This window comes from Hyperolius riggenbachi, chromosome 12 (genome assembly GCF_040937935.1).
Source record: "Hyperolius riggenbachi isolate aHypRig1 chromosome 12, aHypRig1.pri, whole genome shotgun sequence".
Classification (NCBI taxonomy): Eukaryota; Metazoa; Chordata; class Amphibia; order Anura; family Hyperoliidae; genus Hyperolius; species Hyperolius riggenbachi.
Window position 1 is genome coordinate 13953015 of NC_090657.1, and position 7752 is coordinate 13960766.

Sequence of the window (7752 nt, forward strand, 5' to 3'; positions counted from 1 at the left end):
CAGTGAGGGTCACACTGTAGTCACTTCCTGTCTGAGACTGAGTCAGCCACTTACATACCTGATATTTAACGCTTTCAGGCAGAGGAAGAAAAAAAGGAACACAGCATAGTTATGTGTGTGCTAGGCACTGTACATACCCATGTCTATCTCATCATGTCACATGTCAGTTCGGGTATCCTTTAAGACAAGTAGAATACAAATAAGAAAAACGGACGATAGCATACATGAAGACAGCAATTTTATTGTGGTGCTCTTTACAGTTCAAAATCAGGGCCATTTGCAGTGACAGAAGTTTTCAGGGACATATACCAGAAAACAATGACGACTGTTCACAGCAAATACCAGAGGTATGATTCTTGTGTCCACTGAAACTCGTCGCACTGGCCTGCATTGTGTAGATATCAATGCTTGCATTCTCCATAGGTGTGAACAGCAACTATCCAGCAGGAGTAACATATGTCAGGGCATCAGGTGTGAAGCTGCACCCATGTATGAGGTCATTCCTGAGCAATGGTCCCCTACTGACTATCCGTAAAAACTCTGTACATATTTGCTGTATAGACGGAGGTACTGGTGTTTGATCTCATCTCCATTGTAAATGTAAAGGTGGCCACTAACGATCCAATTTCTAGTGAAAAATTGTTTGAACGATCAGAAAATTCTGATCGGAAGAAAATTTGTTCACTACACCACCTACGAACCAATCTTTGCTTCCTATCTATCACAACCAACAAGAAAATCCAAATTTTGGTTTGATCAAAATCCAATCGCACGACTATTTTTATAATCGCTTGTAATCGATCGTGCCCATCAACTGAGATTATTTACAACCAATCTGCTGGAAATTGGATCGTTAGTGGCCACCTTTACTGACAAAAAAAAACAAAAAAAACAACAACCCTACTACTGCATTAACTCTTCGCACTAAACTTAAAGAGAAACTCCGACCAAGGATTGAACTTTATCCCAATCAGTAGCTGATACCCCCTTTTACATGAGAAATCTATTCCTTTTCACAAACAGACCATCAGGGGGCGCTGTACGGCTGATATTGTGGTGAAACCCCTCCCACAAGAAACAAGAAAAGTACGTACTCCTGGCAGTTTCCTGTCTGTGAACCTTGTTGCATTGTGGGAAATAGCTGTTTACAGCTGTTTCCAACTGCCAAAACAGCAAGCAGCAGCTACATCACCTGCTAGCAGTAAAAATGTCACCATGTGATAAATGTCATAATGTAAATCAGGCATTTAAAATATTTTACAAAGGGCAAATACTGACTAAATCATTTATACATAATTATTATAAAAATGAAGCACTTTTTTAGTTACATTATTTTCACTGGAATTCCTCTTTAAAGGAAACCTGAGACATAAGGATATACAACTTCTATACATACCTCGGGCTTCCTCCAGCCTCCTCCACACCAATCGCTCCCTCACCATCTTCCTCCGCCTCCTCCTGGTAGAAGCCCCTTTAGCTTGGCCAGTTGTGGCGCACTGCGCATGCACGGCCACATGCGCAAGCCGCCACGCTCCCGTCGGGAGTGCTCTGTGACTGAGCAGAACTATTGCGCAGGGCGCTCCCAGCCACGGGAGCAAGGCAGAGGTGCGAGGGCGAACTGCGCCTGAACCGACTGGCCCCAAGCTCCCGGGCTTCTACCAGGCGATTGAGGAGGTGGAGGAAGATGGTGTGGGAGCGATCAGTGCGGAGGGCCTGGAGGAAGCCCCAGGTATGTATGAAACTTTTATATCCTGATGTCTCAGGTGCACTTTAAGTGTACAGTCGTTTCTGTTCTGGAGGGGGGTGGAGGAGAACCATGCCATCGGCCAAGATAATATGGGGTGGTGTTGAAATCATCCATCCCTCGAGTTATCATACCAACCCTTTGTGCACATGGCCAGTTTGGTCCCAAATCACCTCATATCCCTCCATGGCTTGTCAATTGAAGTGGCCAGGAACCAGAAAAGTCTGTTGGGGGGAAAAAAGAGGTCACATGGGTTTGCAGGTGGGATAAGGGGTGGGGGTGCCCTCCTATACCCTCTATGGTGGTACTACATGCCCCAGCCACCCCTATCACTGACCACTACAACACCATGGACACCTGTATGGGCTGGAACTACAAGCCAATAACATTGACATACTTCCCTACTGACTGACCCTACCAGCTTAGAGAGGGTAGTATAACTTGCCAAAGTATACCAAATAGACGCTACAATGGCTCTCCAGATCTCTCTGCGACACATCTGGATTTGGGGAGCAGTGTACATTACGATTGGCTCAGTGATTTTGGATTGCATGGCTGTCCACATGGAGAGGAACTGACAGTGAGGTAAGTATGTAATATTCATTTGCAGCTACGTCATGTGTTTATATTTAATAATTTTACTCGCTTCAGGTTCCCTTTAAGAGCATAGCTCCCAACTGTCCCTCTTTCAGAGGGACAGTCCCTCTTTGGGAGCCCTGTCCCTCTGTCCCTCTTTCCTCCTCATTTGTCCCTCTTTCAGAACTTTGTCCCTTTTTCTATGTAAATATATATATTTCTCTTCTAAAAAATGTGTTTGCTTGACTCTAAACTTTAATCCCATCCTTTAAATTGATATATTACTAATTTGAAAATGTTACTATGAAGGGAAATGAACCAGGATAGAAAGGTCCAGTGTGGTTTGAATTATAAAACAACATATTTTTCTTATGAAATCTTTATGGTATGTGTGACTAGAGATGTGATCAGGGGTGTGGCTTAAGTGTCTCTCTTTCTCATCTCAAAATGTTGGGAGGTATATAAGAGTAGACAGAAAGTCAGGACGAGCTTAAAGGGATACTGTAGGGGGGTCAGGGGAAAATGAGTTGAACTTACCCGGGGCTTCTAACGGTCCCCCGCAGACATCCTGTGTTGGCGCAGCCACTCACCGATGCTCCGACCCCGCCTCCGGTTCACTTCTGGAATCTCAGACTTTAAAGTCTGAAAACCACTGCGCCTGCACGCCCGTGTCCTCGCTCCCACTGATGTCATCAAGAGCGCACAGTATGGTCTGTGTCTGCGCAATACACTCCTGGTGACATCAGCGGGAGCGAGGACACGGGCGTGCAGGCGCAGTGGTTTTCTGACTTTAAAGTCAGAAATTCCAGAAGTGAACTGGAGGCGGGGCTGGAGCATCGGGGAGTGGCTGCGCCAACACAGGATGTCTGCAGGGGACCATTAGAAGCCCCGGGTAAGTTCAGCTCATTTTCCCCCGACCCCCCTACAGTATCCCTTTAAGAGCAGACAGGAACTTAAGGTGTGACTGAAAATCAGGGAGGTCAGGATGTGGCCGATGAGCAGGCAGGAGGTCAGGATGCAGCTGAAGAGCAGGCAGGAGGTCAGGATGCAGCTGATGAGCAGGCAGGAGGTCAGGATGTAGCTGATGAGCAGGCAGGAGGTCAGGATGTAGGTGAAGAGCAGGCAGGAGATCAGGATGTAGCTGATGAGCAGGCAGGAGATCAGGATGTAGCTGATGAGCAGGCAGGAGGTCAGGATATAGCTGATAAGCAGGCAGGAGGTCGGGATGTAGCTGATGAGCAGGCAGGAGGTCAGGATGTGGGTCAAGAGCAGGCAGGAGGTCAGGATGTAGCTGAAAAGCAGGCAGGAGGTCAGGATGTAGCTGAAGAGCAGGCAGGAGGTCAGGATCCTGACCTCCTGCCTGCTCATCAGCTACATAGTTACTATGTAACTATGTAGCTGATGAGCAGGCAGGAGGTCAGGATGTGGGTCAAGAGCAGGCAGGAGGTCAGGATGTAGCTGAAGAGCAGGCAGGAGGTCAGGATGTAGCTAAAGAGCAGGCAGGAGGTCAGGATGTAGCTGAAGAGCAGGAAGTGGGTCGGGATGTAGCTGAAGAGCAGGCAGGAGGTCAGGATGTAGCTGATGAGCAGGCAGGAGGTCAGGATGTGGGTCAAGAGCAGGCAGGAGGTCAGGATGTAGCTGAAAAGCAGGCAGGAGGTCAGGATGTAGCTGAAGAGCAGGCAGGAGGTCAGGATCCTGACCTCCTGCCTGCTCATCAGCTACATAGTTACTATGTAACTATGTAGCTGATGAGCAGGCAGGAGGTCAGGATGTGGGTCAAGAGCAGGCAGGAGGTCAGGATGTAGCTGAAGAGCAGGCAGGAGGTCAGGATGTAGCTAAAGAGCAGGCAGGAGGTCAGGATGTAGCTGAAGAGCAGGAAGTGGGTCGGCAGGCAGGAGGTCAGGATGTAGCTAAAGAGCAGGCAGGAGGTCAGGATGTAGCTGAAGAGCAGGAAGTGGGTCGGGATGTAGCTGAAGAGCAGGCAGGAGGTCAGGATGTAGCTGATGAGCAGGCAGGAGGTCAGGATGTAGCTGAAGAGCAGGCAGGAGGTCAGGATGTAGCTGATGAGCAGGCAGGAGGTCAGGATGTAGCTGAAGAGCAGGCAGGAGGTCAGGATGTAGCTGATGAGCAGGCAGGAGGTCAGAATGTAGCTGATGAGCAGGCAGGAGGTCAGGGTGTAGCTGAAGAGCAGGCAGGAGGTCAGAATGTAGCTGATGAGCAGACAGAAGGTCAGAATGTAGCTGATGAGCAGGCAGGAGGTCAGGATGTAGCTGAAGAGCAGGCAGGAGGTCAGGATGTGGGTGAAGAGCAGGCAGGAGGTCAGGATGTAGCTGATGAGCAGGCAGGAGATCAGGATGTAGGTGAAGAGCAGGCAGGAGGTCAGAATGTAGCTGATGAGCAGACAGTAGGTCAGGATGTAGCTGATGAGCAGGCAGGAGGTCAGGGTGTAGCTGATGAGCAGGCAGTGGGTCAGGATGTGGCAAGGAGCTAAAGGGCCAAGTTACAGGGGACAGCAGGTTTTGGTTGATAAATATTGTCTCTTTCCTTCTGTCTTTTTTTCATGCTCAGCACATTTTCAAAGTGCCAGTAATGTCCAAATCTCTTTTGTATGTAGAGCACCACTTATTGTTACATTGGTTTGATAGTGGTGAAGAACATAGCAAAGAGGGGGAGACGGACAAATTGCTCGATCCCTTTCTTCACCACTCTGGTATTATCTTCACTTTTTGGTCATATTAATGCAAGACAAGGGCTTTCTGTTCACCAGTTTTTCATCTTCAGAGCATTTCAGCACTTCAAGGTTTATACAGTTTTGATTTTACTTTTGTAAAAGTACCTGTTGCCTTTTTTTTTAAACTGCTGCTTTTTTTCACCATTAATAAAATATTTGGCAATCCTCTCTCTGCTTTGCTGCTCTTTGGAAATAGGCCCCTTGCTGTCTGCAGAGCAGGGAGCGGAACCATCATCCTGCTCATGCTCTGCAGCTTCAGTGGCAGGCAGATCACAGGAACATGTGGCGTAGCTAAGGAGCTGTGGGCCCCAATGCAAGTTTTACATGGGGTCCCCCAAGCACTCTATACATAACAATTAATACGGCACACCAAAACCTGCCAATGGCAACTACAGTGTCAGAGGTGCAAGAAGGGGATGGGGAGCAGCTTGTTACTGATTACCCCCAAGCACTCTATACATAGCAATCCCTGCCAATGGCAACTACAGTGTCAGAGGTACAAGAAGGGGATGGGGAGCAGCTTGTTACTGATTACCCCCAAGCACTCTATACATAGCAATCCCTGCCAATGGCAACTACAGTGTCAGAGGTGCAAGAAGGGGATGGGGAGCAGCTTGTTACTGATTACCCCCAAGCACTCTATACATAGCAATCCCTGCCAATGGCAACTACAGTGTCAGAGGTACAAGAAGGGGATGGGGAACAGCTTGTTACTGATTACCCCCAAGCACTCTATACATAGCAATCCCTGCCAATGGCAACTACAGTGTCAGAGGTGCAAGAAGGGGATGGGGAGCAGCTTGTTACTGATTACCCCCAAGCACTCTATACATAGCAATCCCTGCCAATGGCAGCTACAGTGTCAGAGGTGCAGGAAGGGGATGGGGAACAGCTTGTTACTGATTACCCCCAAGCACTCTATACATAGCAATCCCTGCCAATGGCAACTACAGTGTCAGAAGTGCAAGAAGGGGATGGGGAGCAGCTTGTTACTGATTACCCCCAAGCACTCTATACATAGCAATCCCTGCCAATGGCAGCTACAGTGTCAGAGGTGCAAGAGGGGGTGGGGAGCAGCTTGTTACTGATTACCCCCAAGCACTCTATACATAGCAATCCCTGTCAATGGCAACTACAGTGTCAGAGGTGCAAGAAGGGGATGGGGAGCAGCTTGTTACTGATTACCCCCAAGCACTCTATACATAGCAATCCCTGCCAATGGCAGCTACAGTGTCAGAGGAGCAAGAAGGGGATGGGGAACAGCTTGTTACTGATTACCCCCAAGCACTCTATACATAGCAATCCCTGTCAATGGCAACTACAGTGTCAGAGGGGCAAGAAGGGGATGGGGAGAAGCTTGTTACTGATTACCCCCAAGCACTCTATACATAGCAATCCCTGCCAATGGCAACTACAGTGTCAGAGGTGCAAGAAGGGGATGGGGAGCAGCTTGTTACTGCTTACCCCCAAGCACTCTATACATAGCAATCCCTGCCAATGGCAGCTACAGTGTCAGAGGTGCAAGAAGGGGATGGGGAGCAGCTTGTTACTGATTACCCCCAAGCACTCTATACATAGCAATCCCTGCCAATGGCAACTACAGTGTCAGAGGTGCAAGAAGGGGATGGGGAGGAGCTTGTTACTGATTACCCCCAAGCACTCTATACATAGCAATCCCTGCCAATGGCAACTACAGTGTCAGAGGAGCAAGGAGGGGGTGGGGAGCAGCTTGTTACTGATTACCCCCAAGCACTCTATACATAGCAATCCCTGCCAATGGCAGCTACAGTGTCAGAGGTGCAAGAAGGGGATGGGGAGCAGCTTGTTACTGATTACCCCCAAGCACTCTATAAATAGCAATCCCTGCCAATGGCAACTACAGTGTCAGAGGTGCAAGAAGGGGATGGGGAACAGCTTGTTACTGATTACCCCCAAGCACTCTATACATAGCAATCCCTGCCAATGGCAACTACAGTGTCAGAGGTACAAGAAGGGGATGGGGAGCAGCTTGTTACTGATTACCCCCAAGCACTCTATACATAGCAATCCCTGCCAATGGCAACTACAGTGTCAGAGGTGCAGGAAGGGGATGGGGAGCAGCATGTTACTGATTACCCCCAAGCACTCTATACATAGCAATCCCTGCCAATGGCAACTACAGTGTCAGAGGTGCAAGAAGGGGGTGGGGAACAGCTTGTTACTAATTACCCCCAAGCACTCTATACATAGCAATCCCTGCCAATGGCAACTACAGTGTCAGAGGTGCAAGAAGGGGATGGGGAGCAGCTTGTTACTGATTACCCCCAAGCACTCTATACATAGCAATCCCTGCCAATGGCAACTACAGTGTCAGAGGTGCAAGAAGGGGATGGGGAGCAGCTTGTTACTGATTACCCCCAAGCACTCTATACATAGCAATCCCTGCCAATGGCAACTGCAGTGTCAGAGGTGCAAGAAGGGGATGGGGAGCAGCTTGTTACTGATTACCCCCAAGCACTCTATACATAGCAATCCCTGCCAATGGCAACTACAGTGTCAGAGGTGCAAGAAGGGGATGGGGAGGAGCTTGTTACTGATTACCCCCAAGCACTCTATACATAGCAATCCCTGCCAATGGCAACTACAGTGTCAGAGGAGCAAGAAGGGGATGGGGAGCAGCCTGTTACTGATTACCCCCCAAGCACTCTATACATAGCAATCC

At 48.8% G+C, this 7752-nt stretch overlaps 1 long non-coding RNA gene across 2 annotated transcripts in view; it reads left to right on the forward strand.

Moving 5' to 3' along the window:
• Nucleotides 1–7752, forward strand: part of LOC137542329 (uncharacterized) — a 38456-nt gene that overhangs the window by 28132 nt on the left and 2572 nt on the right. Inside the window, exon 2 of one of the 2 annotated variants that reach the window (XR_011025399.1) lies at nucleotides 261–347. The exons of the other annotated variant lie outside the window; for it this stretch is intronic. This is a non-coding gene — a long non-coding RNA (uncharacterized lncRNA). The remainder of the gene's footprint in view (nucleotides 1–260; nucleotides 348–7752) is intronic. 2 annotated transcript variants of the gene reach the window in all.